At 53.8% G+C, this 21,066-nt stretch overlaps 9 non-coding genes across 9 annotated transcripts; 5 read left to right on the forward strand and 4 right to left on the reverse strand.

Moving 5' to 3' along the window:
- Positions 1-2,329: 2,329 nt before the first annotated feature.
- On the forward strand, positions 2,330-2,419 carry TRNAY-GUA (transfer RNA tyrosine (anticodon GUA)). Its single transcript is given in 2 exon segments — positions 2,330-2,366; positions 2,384-2,419. It is a non-coding gene; the product is annotated as a tRNA-Tyr (tRNA).
- Positions 2,420-4,320: 1,901 nt separating this feature from the next.
- TRNAT-AGU (transfer RNA threonine (anticodon AGU)) lies at positions 4,321-4,394 on the reverse strand. Its single transcript has one exon. It is a non-coding gene; the product is annotated as a tRNA-Thr (tRNA).
- A 1,338-nt stretch (positions 4,395-5,732) lies between these two features.
- On the forward strand, positions 5,733-5,804 carry TRNAE-CUC (transfer RNA glutamic acid (anticodon CUC)). Its single transcript has one exon. It is a non-coding gene; the product is annotated as a tRNA-Glu (tRNA).
- A 919-nt stretch (positions 5,805-6,723) lies between these two features.
- Positions 6,724-6,797, reverse strand: TRNAI-AAU (transfer RNA isoleucine (anticodon AAU)). Its single transcript has one exon. It is a non-coding gene; the product is annotated as a tRNA-Ile (tRNA).
- A 2,708-nt stretch (positions 6,798-9,505) lies between these two features.
- On the forward strand, positions 9,506-9,587 carry TRNAS-AGA (transfer RNA serine (anticodon AGA)). Its single transcript has one exon. It is a non-coding gene; the product is annotated as a tRNA-Ser (tRNA).
- Positions 9,588-13,649: 4,062 nt separating this feature from the next.
- Positions 13,650-13,732, forward strand: TRNAL-UAA (transfer RNA leucine (anticodon UAA)). The gene has a single exon. It is a non-coding gene; the product is annotated as a tRNA-Leu (tRNA).
- Positions 13,733-16,730: 2,998 nt separating this feature from the next.
- On the forward strand, positions 16,731-16,946 carry LOC142820568 (small nucleolar RNA U3). Its single transcript, XR_012897795.2, has one exon. It is a non-coding gene; the product is annotated as a small nucleolar RNA U3 (small nucleolar RNA).
- A 922-nt stretch (positions 16,947-17,868) lies between these two features.
- Positions 17,869-17,940, reverse strand: TRNAE-CUC (transfer RNA glutamic acid (anticodon CUC)). The gene has a single exon. It is a non-coding gene; the product is annotated as a tRNA-Glu (tRNA).
- Positions 17,941-19,399: 1,459 nt separating this feature from the next.
- Positions 19,400-19,472, reverse strand: TRNAV-AAC (transfer RNA valine (anticodon AAC)). The gene has a single exon. It is a non-coding gene; the product is annotated as a tRNA-Val (tRNA).
- Positions 19,473-21,066: the final 1,594 nt, after the last annotated feature.

The raw sequence follows: 21,066 nt of genomic DNA on the forward strand, positions 1-21,066 counted from the left end.
GAGGGCCGGGGAAACTGGTAAATAATCCCAGTGCCCACGCCTGATGGCACCTGCCCCACAGAATTCACACAGCAAACCTGGCTCCCCGAGCACAGGAGGAGTTTGGGGGCTCATTGCTGGGCCGTGGGGTGAAGCATTAAACCAGCCCCCTCCTGTGGGGCTGTGAGTGTTGCTGTCCCTGCTGTACAGACAGGGCCATGGAGAGAGGGAGAGATTCACTGAACAGGCCAAGGTCGCCTAGTGAGTTAGAGCCAAGATCTGCTGCCAGCTCCCTGCCCCACCCACCGACGAGCTGACTCCCTCGCTGCCATGGGGCTGTTTGCATTGGCCTCTTCTCTCTGGAACCAGGTTTAAGCCACAGCTGAGGCTCTGGGCAGGAGGCTGGATATGGGGGGTCTGAGTGTGGGAGGGGGAGCGTGTGTTCCTCTGGTTCAGCTTTTCCCTTTATTCTAGCCCAGCAATTATCCTGCTGCAAAGCAGAGTGAAAAGACAAGGGTTGCTGTGAGCTGTGGTGCAATAGTCAGGGTCTTGGAATTAGAAACTGTAGCTGTTAGTGTGAGCTAGACTAGTTATTCCAAGGTTGTGGGTTCAAATCCCCCTGGAGTCACTTTTAGCTGCTCTCTGATTTCCAGAGCAGCTTTTACAGACCAGGATGGACCTGCCCCTGTTGCATGATGAGAGTGTCAGGAAGCTTGTGATCCCAAGACCTCTGCGTGAGACTCCCCTCGGGGGGGCTCACAGGAGAGAGCCCCTGGGTACCACACATGGGCCACGGAGACCTGCTCCATGGTCAGCTGGGTGCGAGAGACGTGCCTGAGACTCCTGGTGGGTGTGTGGGCCCTGCCGTGCCCTTCCTTGAAAGAGACGGGACAAACACAGGGCTGGTTGACAAGGGCTGTGACACTCCAGCAGCGGGGCCGTCCAGCCTTTCAGATGGATTCAGACCAGGCTGGTTGGAGCCTCTTGCGCTCACCAAGGGGGATTCTGCACTTGCTGCCTTGGGAGCCAGGGTCACATTGCAGAGCTCCCCCAGGGCAGGGTTTGGATTGGAGTCCCTGGGATGGGGAAGAGGGGTTTGGTCCCTTCCTGAGGGCACAGAATTAACAAGAGAGAATTCCTTCCCCCGCAGCAAGCTGAGTTGGCCAAAGAGTTAGTAACAGAATATTTTCCCAAGTTTAAATTGAGGAAAGAAAAGCCTCTGTGGTGTAGCCATCACTGTGTTTGTTTAACATACAGCAGCTCCTTAGTTCAAAGCCCTATAGAAACACAGGTTCTTGAAGTGTCCTCTCTGATGGGCCAGGCATGTTCTACTCTGAGCTGGGGGGTCTCACTGCTTTGGTTCCTTATTGCCCTACTCAGGCTTGTGCAGAGGTGTCCTAGAAGCTCTGGTCAAAGGCTCTTTCACAGGCGAGTTCTTCTTGCTGGTCTCATTCTTGGACCCCAGTTTATATAGTGAAAATTGAGTCCTGCTTAGCAATATCTTAACCAATTATTTTAGTATAATTTTACTAACCAGTCATAAGATACTATTGTGATTTACCTAACCAATCATACTCCACCACCTTAGTTGATTTACATCTAGCAAAATTAATTTTACAGCAGACAGAAACAGATCCAAACCAGACAGCGACCACACAGACAAACAATAGGAAAGGGAGGACAAGAATCATAGAATGCCCATTGCACAACCACAACTATTGATAAGCAGTTTCTTGCCAGACAAAATGGTGTTTAACTAAGTTTTCTCTACCCATCTTGAGGTCTGTTTCTTATCTGGTACCAGGGGGTGCCATTAGGACAGGATCCCCTTCTCACAGCCTAGTGTGACACTATTTCAGTGTCATTTAGCTGGAATATGAGTATGTGACTCCAGGCTTTACAACTAATTGCTGCTGCTCTTCAGTCTGGCTGCAGAAGAAGGCTTTAGTTTAGACCTACTGAATAGCTACAGGCCTTCCAATAGGGTTACAGAGAAACCATATTGTTACAGATGACCTTTCCAGGCCAAAGATAGAAGGAAACCCTCAGGGGTGTTTCTAGACCAAGGTTCATTCAATTGGTTTGTTTTTTTGTAGACCTGACCCTTCCGCACCCCTAGAGACTCTGGAACAAAGAAGACACATGAGAAGAACCCAACTTTCTTCCTTTTGCTGTGACATGGATGGATCTAGATCAGGTTTCACTGAAGGGGTCTGTCTGCATGTGAAGTACCTGTGACGGCCTCTGTGCACCTCTGCCCCTCATCAGCAATGCCATATACTTGGGGGGGAGCGATTGCCCTGAGACTTGCAGAAAGGACAACCTGGACAAAGAAGTAGTATTCAGGTACCCTTTGATAGCTCAGCTGGCAGAGCGGAGGACTGTAGTGTATGTGTGGCAAGCGATCCTTAGGTCGCTGGTTCAACTCCAGCTCAAAGGAGCTGTTCTTTTCCCTCCAGCCTGGCCTTAGCAGAAGACAACCAAGGTGGTTACCTTGGGTCCATGTCTTCAGAACCCTGCACTGCAATTGACAAAACAATGGTGGGGATGAGCTGCCAATCACATTTCTTGGGCTGTGCAGGTTCTGTCCACACACAAAAGTTCTTTTGGAACAATGGCCGTTATTCCACAATAACAATGCAAGTGTCTACACAGCAATTCGGTTATTTTGAAATAATTCTGAAGTATCAGATGGCTTATTCCGACTTCTGCAAACCTCATTCTACAAAGAATAACACCTGTTCCAAATTAGCTATTTCACAATAAGGTCTGTGTAGATGCGCCACTGCTGCTAGTTTGAACTAGCCCCTTCTTGTGGACATACTAACTTATTCTTCTGAGACAGGTCGTCTACACTGGGGAGCCTGCCTCGGACTATTCTGAGGTTTCCCTGCAGTGTAGACGTGCTAGTTCGAAATAAACTATTTTGGAATCACTATTCAAGGACAGCTTATTCCAAAATAAATGAGCCGTGTAGTCATAGCCAGAGGGATGAAGCAGCAGGAGGAAAGCCAGGAGTGCAGAGGCCAGCCAGAAAACTGAGTGTCCCCAATGCCCATGAAGAGGTCAGTGTGTAGGGCCCATGGTGTAAGGGGCAGTACTCAGGACTTTGAATCCTATAATCTGAGTTCAAGTCTCAGTGGGACCTGCTGGTTTGAGCTTCTTATTGTGAGGTTTTTCACACTGCACAGCTCTGTCTATGCTGCAGGCCTTTTGCGCAAGAATGGCCATTCTTGTGCAAAAACTAGCGGAGTGTTTACCCTGCATGTGCATTCTTGCGCAAAAAAATGTACAGTTAACCATTGGACAAGAGGGCTTCTTGCACAGGAAGGCAGTGTGCACAGGCACGAGGGATTTCTTGTGCCTAAAACAGCCATTAGAACTTTCTTGAACAAGAGAGTCTCCACAGATGCTCTTTATAAGGAGATAAACCATTTCATAGAGCTGGAGAGAACTTTGAGAGGTTATCTAGTCCACTCCCCATGCTCATGGCAGGGCCAAGAGCCATTCCTGACAGATTTACCTCAGACATCTCTAAATGGCTCCTTCAAGAATTAAACTCATAACCCTGGAATGGCAGTTCCAGGGGACACTTCTCCAGTGTTCAAACATCTAACAGATAATATGGCAAAAAGGAAGCCAAAGAGAATTGCACCTACTAGGAAATGTCATAACTATCACCTCAGATGGGACTTGAACCCACAATTCCAAGATTAAGAGACCAATGCTTTGTCCACTAGGCCACACTACTGACACTGAAAAGGCAGAAATTCCCTCTTCCCAATACACATTCCTCAATATTTAGATAACAGAGTCGAGCTGTTGGAAGGATCCAGAAACACAGGAAGGGCTGAAAATCAGCTCTCAGGAGGCACCTCCAGCTGCCCCCCAAGTGTGGGTCACCCCACACTAGACATGGGTGAAAATTAACACCTTGACATCATGTGTCCCTCCCAAAGCCAGGGGCTTGTTCCCACAGCTGCAGCCTCAGCAGGGCACTGCACTGGTGCTCACGCTGCTCCTGGGGAAAGGAACGGGTGCTACAGGGGCTGGGGCTGGCAGGGAATGGCCGGTTGTCACTGAAGGGGAAGGATGAAATGCAGCCACATTGCTGAGGGCAGAGAGAGCAGCTGGTGCTGGGCTGGTGGCACCGTGGGACGGCCCCGGGGGAGCTCTGCAATGTGACCCTGGCTCCCAAAGCAGCAAGTCCAGAATCCCCCTCGATGAGCGCGAGAGACTCCGACCGGTCTGGTCTGAATCTGGCTGACGGGCTCAAGTGCCCCAGTGCTGGAGTGTCAGAGGCCAGAAAGACATAGGAAAAAGTAAACAAAGCCCACCACAAGGTACCACTGGGAGTTGAACCCAGGATCTTCTGTTTACTAGACAGGTGCTTTAGCCAGCTAAGCCATGGTGCCTTCTTCAGGGAGCCTGGTGAAACTGTTCTACTCTATGGTCCCAGACAACACCTTTGCCTCCCAAAGTGCAGCCATTCCCCATTTCCCTCCAGCCCTGGCGGTGTCTGGCTCCCTGGGCACAGAAGGCTACAGCTCAGTGGGCAGAGGCTCTGACATGCACATCTCCACCAGCTGCTTGGCCTGGGGAGTTGGCCTTGAGCTTTAGCATCACTGAGGGGAGGGAGAAGTGCAGCAAACATTGATTGTCTGGATTGTAAACACCCTCTCTCCTGGCCACACATGGCACTTCTTGGTGCGTCTCAAGCCAGGCCCTGCAAGGAGCCACTGGGGCAGGAACCAGCCCTTGGAGCTCGGCTTGCACCGGAACCGCCAGTTTCCCACCACGTCTCGCTTGAGAAGAGGCGACTTGTTCCCCTTCCTCTCACCACACGTCTCCCTTGTCTCTGTTCCCTCTGCCTCAGGTCTCCTCTGCCTCGGGACCCGCCTCCTCAGGGCGCTGCCCCTCTGCCACTGGGCTGGGAGTGGGAAACTCCACAGTCTCTGCACTTGGGCTGAGAAGTCTCACGAGGACTCGTCTGTTGATGGCGTTAGTCAGCCCGATGGCCAGCCGGATCCATTCTGTAGCGCTGCCCGAGAGGGAGCTTTCCCAGTCTCCACTGGTATTTCCTGGGGCTTTGTGTAGGGGGATTGGGCTTGGCCATCTTCTCTGCTGGAAATGCCTCTTCCTTGGAAAGCAGCTCCCAGGAGTTCATGGAACTTCTTCTTCTCAGCTTGGGAAAGGGATAAGCAAGGGGTGACAGGACAGGGGTTCATGTGATGATGACAGGGGTGCAGAAAGCAAATAAGAAATTATTTTTTCGCCTACTTAAGAACCAGGGTGACAGAATGAAACTGGTAAGTAACCTAGTTAAAAAAGATGCATTTTTGCACCCAGTGGAACTCCTTGCCAGAGGATGTTGTGAAGGTGAAATCTACAAGAAGGTCCAAAACAGAACTGGATAATTTAATGCAGGAAAGGTCAATCAATGGCATTGAACCAGGATGGACAGGGCAAGTGTCCCTAGCTGGTGTATACCTGAAGCTGGGAATGGAGGGATCACTCAATAACTGTCTGTCCTGAGGATTCCCTCTGGACAATGAAATTGGCTGCTGTCCTGAGACAGGATCCTGGGCTAGTTGGACAACTGGCATGGCCCAGTCTGGTTGCTTTGATGTTCTGTTTGGCTGTTCTTGTCCCCTCTGGGCAAGGGAGAATGGACCCTCCCCCCGATCCTGAAGTGGACAGAAAATGGCCTGCGAAAGGCTAGTGTAGGTGAGCAAAGAGACTTGTTTCATGTGTCCCTGATGGTCTAGTGGTTAGGATCCAGCACTCTCACTGCTGTGGCCTGGGTTCAATTCCCAGTGAGGGAAACCAGCTGCAACTTTCCCAAAACATGTTCCTAGTCAATCTTCTTGCCACATATTACAGCAGCTGAGACCTAGCATGGGGCTAACCCTAACCCCTCCCCCTTGGCTGGGCACTGCCTGGACTCAGGCCTCCCCAGTGCCAGCCTAAGGGCTCTGGAGAGGACAGGGCAGCTCCAGGGGCAGAGTCCTTTCTTCTGCAGTAGTTCAAACCCAGCCCCTTGGTTCCAACTAACTAACATTACTCCTCATTTTTGCCCTCTGTGCCTCCCTCCCAACCTCAACACACCCCAACACATCCCCTTCCCTCTCCCTCCCCCTCCCTCTGCTGGTAACACAATCAGGACTTTTCCCTGTTGAAAGAACAAACTCTCTGGTTTTTATGTGGGGAATGTAGAACTGGGGAGGGGCTGGGGAAAGACCCTGGGAGGGGGAGGAGGCTGGGAGGAAGGGCTAAGGCTGGGGCTGGGGCTGGCACCTTCCTCTGATGGTCCCACTGCCTCATGTCAGGGGCCTCAGCAGCGCTGGGGGGTGGCTCCAGGGGGAGAAGCTGGTTCAGAGGAACTTGAGCTGCTGGGCCACTGAAGCAGGCCCCTAGCAGCAGCCTCTGTGCAGGGCTCACACGCTCCAGGCCTCCCGGTCATATTGAGTCTCCCCGTGTGGCTTGGGCTCCAGAGCCTGCGCCCCAGCTGCTGCCTTGAGGTAGCCACTGCAGCAGCAGGAATTTGGGCATCAGTTCCCCTGCTTTTGGGGACAGGAAGCCAGGCCAAGGCCCTTTTAGCCACTGGTGCTGTACAGGCTGGAGCCTCCCCCTACCAGCTCTTTGCCCTGCTTCCTGCAAAGCTCTCAGCCTTTTGCTTGTGTCTGTTTCCCTGTCCATAGCAGGCAACTAAAGAAAGAGAAGTTACTGAACCAAGCATCCCTTTGGCCAGCATGGGGCTTGAACCCATGACCTTGGCGTTATTAGCACCATGCTCTAACCAGCTGAGCTAGCCAGCCTATGAAAGTGCAGCTCACCAGTGGCCCTTTCAAGAGAGGCGCCTCAGGCAGCTGCAGGGACGTCTCTGCAGCTGCCAATGGCTCTTCTCTGACAGGGCCACTGGTGACTCACTGTGATGTGCGCTGGCTAGTCCAGCTGGTTTGAGGGTTGGTCAAGGTGGCTGGCGGCCGGCAGACCCAGGGCAAAGAGAAGCCGGAATCTCTTGCTGCCAGCACCTTGCCTCCCAGCTTCTTCCCTGCCAGCAGCAGCAGAGTCCTGAGCGCTGCCCTTGACACCATGGGACCAACCTCCCCTCACTCAACTGGGCCAAGCTGGTGCCCAGTTCATGCCCATTGGGACCTGTTTTACTTGGGTTCCTTCCACCCAGAGCCCCCTTCTTCTCCTGGGCTGCGAGGAGCATCACTGGGATACTCTCTCATATCCCAGCACAGGGCCATCTCTCCAGTGACAGGACAAGGGTTCGGGTTCAGGATTTCTTTTAGCGCAGCAGCAAGGGGAGATGGAGGAAAATCAACCCCATTGGCAAGCTTTGTGTGACAGGAGGGGTGTGAGCTGGGGAACCTGCCCCGCCAGAAGGGCATTTGGGTGCACCCAGGGGCAGCAAGAATTCAGGCCCTCAGGCGAGTGCATTGGGGACAATGTGTGAGCCCTTCCATGAGCATTTTCTGCTCCCACTGGGGAAGGCAGCTGGACAGGACCAGCCTGCAGCCCACGTCCCTTTCAGCCCCAGGTGCAGGAGGTAACAGAGAGGGAAGGAAAGTCCATGGCCAGAGCCTCCTCCCAGCAGTCTGGCTCGGCGCAGAGTCTGTGCATGATGGAGCCTCTCCCAGCAGGGCGATGGCCTGTTCTCTGCAAAGTGCTCAGCTGGTTCATTTTTTTGCAGGCCCATTGTATGTGTCCCTGGTGGCTTCATTTACAGTTTTCACTCTTTACATTTGCATCCCGTTTTGGAAAGAGGGTGCAAGTGTAAACATACCCTACATAGCGAGAGTTGGCCTCCGTCAGTTGAGCCTGGCTGTGTCCCTACTTCAGGAACCCAAAGGGAGCAAAGAGCAGAAGTACTGGAAGCTGGTGGGATACCCTCTGAATTTGATTTAGTGAGTCTTAGTTGGACTTGCTAAATCAAACTCCGGAAGATTGAAAGATAGTGGCCATTCCTCCCCCACTGGGTGTGATTCTTGTTCTTCTGCACAGCACAGCCCAGGTAGACCAAGGACCTTCAGATCACACCCTTGCTGAATTGATGGGAATAGAAACCAGACACAGCAGATTTGAACTTGTTTCAGTTCAGATAGGTTTGCTGGCAAGTTATTCTGGAAAAGAGGCTGCTTTTCCGGAATAAGTGACCCAGTGTAGACACAGCCCAGGGGTTTGTAGTAATCTCTGCACATCAGAAATGCAGAGTGAGATGCAACTGGAGATGCAAAGGTTTCAAAGAAGTTGATCAACCTTTCAGGGGGCACTTGGAGTTGAAACAGGGACCCTTTTGCCTATAGTCAAACACTTTACCACTGAGCTACACCCCTGTTACACTTGCGTGTTTGCATCCAGTGTTAGGAAATTAGCCGCTGGCAGCACTGTCTGCAGGAGCAGGTGGTGCCTTGCACATATGGCGGGGGGAGGACGGCCCTCTATGGGGTCAGACATGTGTGGTGTCCCCCCACCTACAATCAGCACGACACGTCACGATAGCGCATCATCCCCTGTGCTCCCACCTGCCCTGTGTGTGTTGCAACCTCACAACACTCACCTGATGTTCCCTCCCCGGGTGCCTGAAGACATTTGGGAGGCCTCCTCCATCTGGGGGACCGGTTCCAGGGTGAGGGTCACGACGTTCCTGGAATCCTCCTTCTCCTCATCCTGGAGCTGCTGGTCATCTGGGTTGTCATCCTGGAGCTGCTGGTCAGCAGGGTTGTCGTCCTGAAGCTACGGCCGCTGCTGCCCAGGTGTCTCCATCCCAGACTCCACAACTGTCCCTGGAGACAGGGTTCCCCAACCCCCAGGACTTGGTCCAGTTCCTCATAGTATGCACAGTGCTGCGATGCTTCCCCAGTGCGGGAACTGCGCTCACAGGTCCTCACATACCCCTGCTGCAATTTCTTGACCTTGGCTCTGACTTGGTCTGGGGTGGGGGGAGGTGGCCTTTCTTTGCAAGGCCGTCAACCATTCAGCCATAAATATCTGCATTCCTCCGCCTGGACTGCAGAGACTCCTCCTTGGACCACAGCTTTATCTCAGGCCCCTACCATGACAGTGCCCGGCACTTGCTGCCACTTGCTTGCTCCTGCGATGTATCCCTGGAAGGGCCAGAGGGGTCTCTGGGGGCTTGTGCCTGTGACATGGCTCTCCAAGAGGCTGGAAGCGCTCGATCTTAGCCGACTGGATAGTGAAATTATACTAAAATAATTGGTTATGGTAGAACTAAACGGTACTTGAATTTCTCTTTATAAACTGGGATCCAAGAAGGACACCAACAATAAGAAGGAAAAGAGGAGAAGAGAAAAGGAAGGAAAAGGGAAAGGAAGACCAAGAAGGAGGAGGGAAGACCTTGAAGCAGAACTCACCTCCAAGGCAGCCTTAGAGCAGAACGGCCGGGACTCCTCTGCACAGCTGTTGCAAAGGTTTGCTGTGTGAACTCTGTGGCAGGTGACATTAGGGCTGTGCACTGGGATTATTTACCAGTTTCCCTGTATCCACTTTGCCCAGAGCTGTGATGGACGAGTGGTTAAGGTGTTGGATTAGAACTCCAATAGGGTTTCCCTGCGCAGGTTCAAATCCTGCTCACAGCGTGGTCTGTGTTTTGCCCACACCTCTTCCTCGGGCAGCAAGGGCCTCTGGCAGCAAGGGCCTCTGTGAGCAGTGGGGCTGTTACTGTTGGCATCAGGACTGGATTAAGGGTTGAGCTAGTGGGGCAGCTGCCATCAGGCACTGGCTCCTGGCAGGCTGCAGCAGTTCCCTGGGGCTGCATTAACTTCCACAGCACCTGTCAGCAGTGCCCTTCCCCATGCAGCTGTGGGGCTCTGCATGGCCTGCCCCAGGGGACCCTGGGTTGCACGCCAGCGGTGGTGGCAGGGCCAGGGTGTGCAGCACAAGAGCATCCTGCCCCCACAAGCTCCATGCATGGAGGGGGAGGGGCTGTATATGCACTGGGAACCCAGGTGGAGCTGCACATGCACCATGTGCCAGGGGGCAGTGCCACATGCCCGGAGCACCAGAATGGCTCAGACTGGCTGTGGTCAGCATCTAACTAATTGCACCATTAGGCAATGTCTTCACTCAGGTGGAGCTTTCTGCTGCAATCCATCTCCCAGAGTTTGATTTAGCAAGTCTAGATAAATCAAACCCAGAGGGCACCAGCACCAGCTCTTTGCTGCCACCCTACTTCCACTGTTAGGACACCAGCAAACCTTAAAACCAATTCCAGATATGTGTTGGAAAGAAGAGACACGTTGGCCTCACCACAAGGCACCACTGGGAGTTGAACTGAGGATCTTCTGCTTACAAGGCAGTTGCTTTAGCCAACTAAGCCATGGCGCCCTCCTTCAAAACAGCCCTCAAACTGTTCTACTTTATGGTTCCAGAGAACATGTTCCCATTCCAAAGTGCAGGCGTTCACCGTTCCCCTCTAGCTCCTGCTGTGTCCTGAGGTCTGCGCAGCCTAAGACGTTAGATTGGCAGCTGGAACCCAAAACCTTTTTGGCAATTGTAGCCCCAGGCCCCAAAGGGACAGACCCAAGGCAGCCGCCTGGTCCTAAGGCCTGGCCTGCAGCCAGGGGGAGGAAGAGGAATCTCTCCTTTCAGGTGGAGTTAAATCAGTAGGCCAGTTAGCTCAGTTGGTTAGAGCCTGGTGCTAATAATACAGAGGTCATGGGTTCAAGCCCCATGCTGACTACAGAGATGTTTGGGGAGGGATAGCTCAGTGGTTTGAGCATTGGCCTGCTAAACCCGGGGTTATGAGTTTAATCCTTGCAGAGGCCATTTGGGGCAAAAAATTCATCAGGGATGGTACTTGGTCATGCTGAGAAGTCAGGAGACTGGACTTGATATCCTTTCCAGTTCTAGGAGATAGGCCAAAAAAAAGCAACCTAAGGGCTTTTGCTGATCCCCAGCCACAGGCCTCTGCTCTGCCCCAGCTGAGCTTTGGAAGGGGGCCTGGGGCAGGCTGCTTTGCCCAGGTGGCCCTTGGGTGAGTGTTGGGGCAGGAGAACCCAGCGACACAGGGGGCTCTAATGGGCGCTTCACCTGCAGAAGGACCCTTGAGTGAAACCAGGCAGAAACACAGTGTCTTGCTGCCCCTTCTCCTGCCTGGGCCTGGCATCCCTCCCCTGCACGCCAGAGGCCTTGGCCTTGACCTCCTCTGCCCTTGGTCCTGGCCCTCCCAGCTGCCCCTGAGCGCTGCTGGCCAAAGGAGGCAGCAAGGCAGGAGAGGGGGGAGGAGCAAGTCCAGCAGAGGCCAACAGCTCGGGCTTAAGCCTCCAGCCCCAGCACAAAACCTTCAGCCGGGCCCGTGTGGCTCCCTCCTGCCCCCGCACACGCTCACAGGGGGAAACGTGCCCCATGTTCCACCTCTGCTCCAGGCCTGGGTGATGGGCTCAGCCCTCGAGCAGCCCACAGGGCCTGTGAGGGACCAACTGAGAGCAGGGCCCCACTGACACCCCCCATCCTGCCGCACTGGCCTGCGTGGCGCTGGCACAGGTCAGGCAGGAATGGCAGCCGGGGACTGACGGGCGAGTCTCACTTGCTGACCAGACTCCCAGGCCCTGGGCTCTGGGGCCAGCCTCCCTGTGGGTCAGAGCCCCCTGGCCACAATGCTACTCCAGGGCACCTAATCCCAGGGGCTGGGGGCTGGAGGCCTTTGCCCTGGAGTCTCAGAGCTCCCCAGTGTCGGCTGCCGCTGGCCTGAATGGTGCTGGATGCTCCTGCTCCCCTCCCAGCAGGCTGGCCCTGTGCAGGCTCTGTGCTCGCTGGAGCCTCCTCCTGCCAGGTCCCCGGCCTGCTCTCTGCAAAGCCTCAGCCTGGCTCCTTTCCTGCCCTCTGCTTGCAGGGCCCCTGGCACCAACTCCGGGCGGATCCCTGAGCCGCAGCATTGGGTGCAGCACTGCTGGGCCCCCGGAGCCTGGGCTGCAGCCAGTAGGGGGAATCTCCCGCAGGGCTGGTGGGATGTAGAAAGCTGCTCCCTGGGAACCTTTCCCATGGCAGCGCCCCCAGCCTGGCCAGTCCCTGCCCGGGCCAGCCCCCGCCCCAGGGTGGGCAGTGCTCGGGGGGGCAGGTAGGAGAGACCCCCCCCTTCCCTTCCCTTCCCTTCCCTTCCCTTCCCTTCCCAGAGAGCAGACCCCCCAGGGTGGCAGTGGGGTTTTCTGGCCCAGGGCTGCTCTCAGCAGAGGGGGCTGTGATCCCAGCCTGGGGCCAGGGAAGCTGCTACCAGCTCATGCGGGGCGGGGGGAGCCATCCCAGAGAGTGTTGGAAGGGGGATCAAGAGGGGTGGGGCAGATAGGAGAGGTGAAGGGGAACAGGGATGTGTGAGGTGGGGCAGGAAGGGGAGGCAGGAGATGCTGAAGGGAGGTTGGGGGGATCATGCCAGACATGGGGTGGCTGGGAGCAGGGGTGCAATGGAGGGAAACTTGGGGGGATCACAGGAAGGGAAAGGGGGCAGAGGAGGTTGGGAGAAGACTGGGGGAGCAAGAGCAGCCTGGCTGGGGGAGGGGGAGACACAGGGCAGGGCTTGTACAGAAGGAGACGGGGAAAGATACAACAGCAGCTCCCCCAGCCCCATCGGGCAGGAGGGGGGGCAGAGGTGACTGGTGGTGGCACTTGGGGGCACCAACTTCTCTGCCCCAATAAATTTTCTGAAGTTTATAACCAGTGTGTCGCAAATGCCCCCTGCCTCTGTGGGTGCCTCTCCCTGCGCCCCTCCCTCTGCAGGCTCCAGTCCCCCCGGGGGAGGAGCTGCCCCCTCCAGCATCCTGAGGGGAATTGTTTCTGTTTTTTAAGTGTAGATATCTGCAAACACTGATCTGTTAGGGACTGGTAACAGTTTTTTTTCCATATTTGCAGATTTGTTATTTGCATAATGGTTATGCAGATATGTAAATGTAATGTTACCGGTCTGGCAAAAGTTTGTGAATGGATTTGTCCGTCCATGGTATAAAAAAAAGGTTAGCAATCACTGGCCTGATCCATAGGGGGTGGCCAAATGCAAGGCAGGGAAAATACTAGGGCTCTGTCTACACTCACAGATGCTTGCATGAGAAACATGCAAATGAGGCTACGCATGGAATATCGCTGAGCCTCATTTGCATACCTAATGAGCTGCAAGTTTTGCAGAGGAGGCTCTTGCACCAGAAGGAGCTGTCTAAACTGCCCCGTCTTGCGCACGAAAAACCCTCTTGTGCAATGCCGTTACATCTATTATTTTCAGGAAGAAAGACATTGCACAAGAGGGGTTTGTTTGCACAAGAAGGGGCAGTGTAGACAGCTCCTTCTGGCACAAGAACCTCTTCTGCAAAAATGGTGGCTCATTAAGTATGTAAATGAGGCTCCATGATATTCCACACTTAGGCTCATTTGCATATTTCTCACGCAAGAAGCTGGGAGTGTAGACATAGCCTAGGTGAAGGTGGGGGGTATTTTCCCCACCAGACCTTTGTCCCACGGAATCCCTGGGGATGTTGGGTTTTGTCTTGTTTGGTTTCCCCTTTCCCTGCTTTCCTCCTCACTGGGGAGAAGGGGGAGGCTCTCTCACCCTTTCTGTGGGAAGCCCTGGTACAGGGATGGGCCTGGAAGATGCTCTGAGAGCGAGTCCCTGGGCTATTTGGTGAGAGAACATGCACACATCTAGCCTTCCCCCTATCCTCAGGATGGCTGAGTGGTTAAGGTGTTGGACTTAAGATCCAATACATGTTTGTCTGCGTGGGTTCAAACCCCACTCCTGGTAGCTTCCTCCTTTAGACAGACATCCATCTGGATGGTGATTTGCCCTGCTATGAGGGCAGGGGACTGGACTTGATCTCTGAAGGTCCCTTTGGCTATGTCTGGTGGCATCTTGCCATGTGCAGGAGGATCCATGGCAGTGTGGATGCTCTCCTGTGCAAGAAAGCTCTGATGGCCATTTTAGCCATAGGGCAAGAAACCCTTGTCCTGCATCCACACTGCCCTCTTGCGCAAGAGGACTTACACCTGTTAGAAAAGAGCGTAGCTCTTGCACAAGAAGCCCTTTCTTACCACACTTTACTGTAAAACTTCTTGCACAAGAGCGAGTGGGCAGTGTGGATGCTCTGCGGAAGAACGGCCCTTCTTGCACAATAACCCGCCTGTGTTGACATAGCCCATCAGTGTGGACATAGCCTTCCAGTTCTAGTCCCAGTTCTGATTGGCTGAGCTGGGAGGAAGTCACAGGGAGGAGACTCAGGACTTCCTTGTTCTCCTTAAGTCCCAGCAAATGAGCCAGAACTTCTCGTCTGCTCGGGGAATTGTTTTGTTTCTCGCCAGTGGTTGTTTCTGAGCAGCTCCTGAGTTTCTCTGTGTCCCGGTGCTTCTACCCCACTGGCTGAGCCATCCCTAGGCTGGGCTGTGGGGCTGTATCTCACTGGAGGTCACGTTATTCTGATCAGTCAGGGTGTGAAACTCCAGACTGAGGGGGAGTTTCAGCATCTGGGTCCTGTGCCCAGCGCTGCCCCAGACTGGCTGTGTGAGGTCAGACAAGGCCCTTTGCCTTTCTCAGCCTTTGTCCCTCCCTCTGTCAGTTGGGGGGAACAATCCCTCCTGCCTGCCCCATGGTGGGGGGAGCTGTGAGGAGTGGTGTGAGGGTGTTGCTAGCAGCAGTGAGTACTAGGAGGTGTCCTGTCACCTGGGCTCTGTGTAGGATGCTAGATGGTTTCTACAAAAATACCGGAGACACTTGACATGACATCACAATCGACATTATTGTTATTATTGTTATTTAGAAACTAACGGACATTTCTATTTTCTCAGTTTGTTTCCTGATCAGAAAGCTCAAATACTGGACTGTCTGGTTCAAAACCGGACACCTGGCAATCTTAGCGCCATGTCAGCAGGGAAACACAATCAAACAGCTCCCACCATATGCTGACCCAGCCTTGTGCCTGCTGGTGGGGCTGCCTCCCCCCCATCAGCGGGGCCTCCTGCCCGTGTTGGTGCAGCAACTGCCAGTCTGCCCGCACCCAGGCCTGGCAGCCATGTCATCTGGGAGCAAGAGCAGGGAGAACGGTGCCTTCCTAGCCCAGCCTCCTCCCCATCCCATTGATGAGGGAACTTTCCCCCAATGCCAGCCCCATGCTCAAGGGCTTTGTAAAAGGGCCAGGCCAAAGTAGCTCCCCCCTTGCTCCTACTGAGCCAGAGCTGCCCGTCCTCAGCCTCTGCCTTGTCACCAGACAGACCCTGCTCTGCTTCAGCCCCCTAGTTCTGAGTCACTCCTGGAGCTGGTGGGACTAGACAGCTGCTGTCCTATGGGATGTGGCACTTCTCAGGAAACCATCTCTCAGTTCCCATGGGGGGGAAATCAAGCCAGGGCTTCCCAATCAACCCTCAGAAGGTCACAGTTCTATACCTCAGGTGCGACTTGAACCTACAACTCCAGCGACAAGTGCCTTGTCCATTAGGCCACTGGGGCCAGACAAGAAGCAAGCAGAAGGGACAGAAATTCTCTGTCCCAAAGGTGCACCCCTCACATTGGCTGGGCAGACACGTCCCTCCTCTCTACCCCACCAGACACGTCTGCAGCCCCTGGCAGGGAGGCAGCTGGGCAGGTCGTGGCAGAGCTGAGCCCGGGCTGGCAGCAGTGCAGGCTGGTCGGCCACAGCCCTGGGAGAGCAGCTGGGGGGCTCGGCTGGGGGGGCGCGACGGGCCCGTGTGCTCTGCTGCTCACTGACGAGCTGGCTGCCCAAGTGCCCACACAGACGCTTCTTCAATCCCCCCCCAGCCACCCACCCCCAGCCTCTTCCAGCACAGCCTGCCCCACCCCCCACAGGGCTTCCACAGGGGCCTCTGTCCCAGGGGGAATGGGGAGCCCCTGCCCCCGGCACCCACCTACCCTGCTGCTGCTCCCCCCAGAGCAGAGGATTCACCCGGCACAAGTAAGTGCCTCTGTCCCCCGTGACCCCAGGTGCTGGGTTCCCTCCTGTTTAGCTGCCTGGCCCCAGGTAAGGTCACATGAGACTGCTCATATACCCCCCTCAGCACGGAGCCCTGGGCAGCCGCCCTGCTCGCTCAGGTCTCAGGCTGGCAGGGCCTGCAGGGATACTGGGTTTGAATGACAAGGTGTTGGAGCAGCTATTAAAAGGCTTCTTCCTTGGCAGGGGCATTGTGCTTGTGGATTGGCTATTCCTTGGATGACTGGTGCTTGCACATGCAGCTGGGCTTTAGCAAATCAGAACGATGCAAGTCGTGAGTAACCCAGCACCTCTGGAAATGGGAGTGGAGTAAAAAGTACAATATTGTCTAAAAAAATAACTTGAATAAAAATCAAAGTGTGACAAAAATAAATTACTTGAGTAAAGTACAAATACTCAAAAAAGGTCTTGCGTAGTGTAATCAAGTATTTCTACTTAGTCACTTTCCACTTCTGCCTGGCAGGCAGGGGGTTTTCAGCCCCTTGCTGGTCCGTGGACTGGCAGTTTGTTACCACTGACTTAGAGGAGCCCCAGGAACTGCAGTTTCAGGAAGAAACAGCAGGAGATTTTGATTGGCTGCCAGGTGCTCCACATGCTAATCAGGAGGCGTGTTGCTGTAAACAGGGACATGGAGCATATTCTAATATGCAGATTTCTAAACCTGGTGGAGAGTGTTTGAATGGGACAAGCACTTTGCTGAGATTATTTCTGTTCTTTAGTTTTCTAAGTGTTGTGTGAAAACATTCCCCATGAGGAGAAAGTGGATGCACATGAGGGTGAGTGTGTAGCGAGCAGGCTGCTGTTAAGACTTTACTTTCAGGGATCATTTCTATAGTTGGTAGTTAGAGAAATGCTGTTGAAAGTGGTTGGTCTTGCTAGCCATGAGAAGGAGTGATAGTGTTTTCTTCTAAGCATGAAGCAAGTGGATAGTGTGGCTTTGATGTAATTGTTGTCTGCTGTTGATGGTTGTTCCTTCTTTCCTGTTGGGAAGCTGGAGGAAGAGAGCACAGGCTGAGTGGTTGGCTACTGTCAAAAAGTTCAAAATTAGTTTTGAAGTAGAGAGGAGGAGGGATTTCACTTCATAATCCTGTCCTGGCTTTTCTTGAGTTCCTGGTTTTACATGTGCTACTCTGGTCCTGATCCTGATGTCGCTTCTCTCACCTGCCTTTGGGTCTTTTTCCATGTGCTTCTCACACTGGACTTAGCCAGCCTCTTGGATCTGCTTCATTCCTTGTTCTTCATCTGTTCCCTAGTGGCCCTGTGGGAGGCAGAGACTAGTCGCAGCCAGGTGTTAATTATCCCTTGGGTTAGTGTCTTTCTCCCATAACTTGTAGCTAAGATATTTGTTAGTAACTGGCAGGTGCCGCGGGGGCTCACCCCCAAACAAGTGCCCACAGACTCAATATTGGTGCACAAGACGAAACTCACCCTGCTCCAGGAACAGGAACACTGACCAGCAGTGAGGCCCCTCCCTGGCAGCACCGAGCAGTGAGAGCTGAGTGAAGGGGGAGGCAGGCCCAGGAGGAGAAGGCTCCATGACTGTGTCAGAGGGAGGCTCTGCCCTGGCCAGTGGGGAATCGTTGCCTCTCCAAGGGGCCCAGGCCTGGTGGGTCATTTCCCCAGGTTACTGAGTGGGGGCTGGAGCCAGTTCTGGGTTGTCTCCTTCAACAATCAAAGCAAACCAATGGATCTTGTGCCAACCTGACACTGTGCTGGGATAGTGCTGTGTGTGCCACAGAGCTTCCTGCAGGGCTGCCCACATGGAAGAGGAAAGGGGCAGTTTGAGTCACCAGCTCTGCCCCTTCTGAAAATGGCAAGTGTTGTCTTAGCAGTGAGGGAGAGGTGGGAAGAATCCTGAAGTAACCTCTTGGGTCACAGCTGCTGTAACATGCGATAGTGAGAAAAATGGCTAGACAGTTGTCATGTGAAGATTGAGGCTACCTTCCCTGACTGGGAATCGAACCCAGGCCACAGCAGTGAGAGTGCTGGATCCTAACCACTAGACCATCAGGGACACATAAAACATACCTCTTTGCTCACCTACACTAGCTTTTTGCCAGCCATTTTCTGTCCACATCAGGATGGGGGGGGGACCATTGTCCCTTGTCCAGAGGGACAAGAACAGCCAAACAGAACATCGAAGCAGCCAGACTGGGCCATGCCAGTTGTCCAACTAGCCCAGGATCCTGTCTCACAACAGCAGCCAATTTCAATCCTCAGGACAGACAGTTATTAAGTGATCCTTCCCATCTCCCATTCCCAGCTTCTGGAATGCACCAGCTAGGGACACCTGCCCTGTCCATCCCGGTTAAATGCCATTGATTGACTTTTCCTGCATTAAATTATCCAGTTTTGTTTTGGCCCTTCTTGCAGATTTCACTTTTGCAACATCCTCTGGCAAGGAGTTCCACTGGGTGCAAAATGCTTCCTTTTGGTCTATTTTTAACTTGATTACTTATCAGTTTCATTCTGTCACCCTGGTTCTTTAGTAGGAGAGAAAATAATTTCTGCACCCGTCATCATCACATAAACCCCTGTCCCGTCGCCCCTTGCTTGTCCCATTCCCAAGAAGAAGAAGAAGTTCCATGAGCTCCTGGGAGCTGCTTACCAAAGAAGAGGCATTTCCAGTGGAGAAGATGGCCAAGCCCAATCCCCTACACAGAGCCCAAGGAAATACCAGTGGAGATTGGGAAAGCTCCCTCTCGGGCACAAAGGCAGCACTTTTCCAATGGAGCTAATTCTGCCCCACCTGCCCCCTGCCTCCAGTGTTCTGGCACTGCCTGGCCCAGGAGGGCTAGTGTCCAACAGCTCTCTGCCCCAGCATGGCTGGTTTTTGGGGAGAGCAACTAGGAAGTGGGGGAGGGGGTTAGGGTTCAGATTGCAGGATTCAGAGTCCTGAGCGCTGCCCTTGACACCATGGGACCTGAACCAACCACCCCTCACTCAACTGGGCCAAACTGGTGCCCCAGGTCATTCCCACGGGGACCTGCTTTACTTGTTTTCCTTCTGACTTCTTCTCCTGGGCTGCAAGGAGTATCCCTGGGATTCCCTGGGACAGGCACAGGACTCTGCCTCCCCACAGTCGGCCCCACCCCAAAGGCTTTGGCAGAACGGAGGGGAGGGGCTCTGCTCACCCCACTGAATCCCACAGAGGTGCTGAGCTCATGCCCTGCCCCCCTCAGCTTGGCCTCCCTCCTCTGCCCCATTCCTGCCTCATTTCCTTCATGGGCCAGTCACACAAGGGAGACAGTGGGAAGAGCCAACCCCATACGCCAGCCTCCAAGGGCAGGGGAGGCCAAGCCACAAGCCTCCAGCCTGACCCATCTGGCTTCCCCAGGCTGGCACCAAGGGGCATTCTCAGCTGATGTCACTCCCCTATCACATGGGATTTGGGCTCATCTCAGGCACAGGCCTGGCAGCAGGAGCTGCACTTACCTGTCCACCCAGGGGAGCAGCAATAAGAGGAAAACCTGTGTTTCTGCCTGGTTTTGAACCAGGGACCTTTTGCATGTTAAACAAATGTGATAACCACTACACCACAGAAACATAACTCAATAGGGGTGGAACTTGGCTGACTGTTCTGTTCCTGGCTCTTTCCAACACCCTGCTCTGCAGGGGAGGCGAATGCACCTTGTGAACACTCCACCTCTTGTTCTCAGGGAAGCCACTAACCCGAGCTGCCAGCTCCTCATTTCCTCACCAGCCCCTTGAGATTTGTAGCTCAAAGCTGGCACTGCTGTGGCTGGAGGTGAAGCTACAGAAGCTGACAGGGACAATCAGCAGGCAGAGGGTTATTTTTTCTCCTCCCTGGGTTGATGTGGCTAGAACTGAGGAGAAGAAAATCCTCTTCCCTTCTCCTCAGAAGATGGAAATTGCAGTTTGTTCTCTCTCTGGTTCTCCTAAAGCTGGACCCCAGAACTAGACTTTTTCTTTCTAAAACCCTGATGAAAGCTGCAAGTGAATTGTTTGCAAACTGAGAATGTGACTTGAAGAAGGGGAATCGCCCAGCATGGGGCTTGAACCCATGACCCTGAGATTAAGAGTCTCATGCTCTACCAACTGAGCTAGGCAGTTTGGGTGCCAAAAAGCCTTCTCACACCCCATTACAGGGTATCAGGAGCCAAGTGTTCACCACTGCCTGACAAGTCTTTTTTTTGCCTCCAGTGACCAAGAGTCTTGGTGCCAGCCTGGGGAAGAGAGATGAGTGAGGCCAGGAACCTATCGGAGAACCTTGTGGAATATTTGTCCAAGTTGAAGTCCATCAGAAAATGGATTTATAGGTGTTTCTGTGGCGTAGTGGTTCTCACATTTGCCTAACACACAAAGGCTATGTGTACACTGGAGGGCTCATGCTCAAGAATGGCTGTTCTTGCGCAAGAATCCTCAGAGCATCCATACCGTCCACCTACTCTTGCGCAAGGAGATTTACAGTACGGTGTCAGAAGACAGGGCTTCTTGTGCAACAGCTACGCTCTTTTCTGACAAGTGTAAGCCCTTCCAGTTCCTGTGCTTTGACTTCCTTTTCCAGAGGCCGGGTGTCTGACACACCCGGAGCTCAGTCTCTGGTTCGGATGGGCCCTGGAACTTACAATCTGGCTGGAGCTTGCTGCTTCCCCTGATGTTCTCACGTGTGGTTCCAGCAGCTGCAAGACTCCAACTCTTGTCCCGATGGCGCTAACAGGTGCCCACCTCTAAGTGCTCATCTAAATTGGTCTTTATGGTCCCTCTCAGTGCATTTTTCTCCTCAGCAGCACACAAGAGAGAAGCTGTTGCCAGCGGCCCTGCAAGGCAAGACGAGCTTTTCCTGCCTTCCTCAGACTGACTCGCTACTTGGCCCCATTCCTGCCTCCCTTCCTGGCCTGACCATGTGGTTGAAAGGGGCTGCGGCTGCTGCTGACAGGGAAGAAGCCAGGAGGCAAGGTGCTGGCAGCAAGAGATTCCGGCTGCCTCTTTGCCCTGGGTCTCAGCGCGCCATGCTGGCCACCAGCCACCTTGACCAAACCTCAAAGCATCTGGACTAGCCAGCCCACATCACAGTGAGTCACTAGTGTCTCTGCCAGGGAAGAGCCCTTAGCAGCTGCAGAGGCATCCCTGCAGCTGCCTGTGATACCCCCCTGAAAGTGTTACTTACGAGATAGGT

Source organism: Pelodiscus sinensis, chromosome 19 (genome assembly GCF_052426305.1).
Source record: "Pelodiscus sinensis isolate ZL-2025 chromosome 19, ASM5242630v1, whole genome shotgun sequence".
In the NCBI taxonomy this organism is placed as follows: Eukaryota; Metazoa; Chordata; order Testudines; family Trionychidae; genus Pelodiscus; species Pelodiscus sinensis.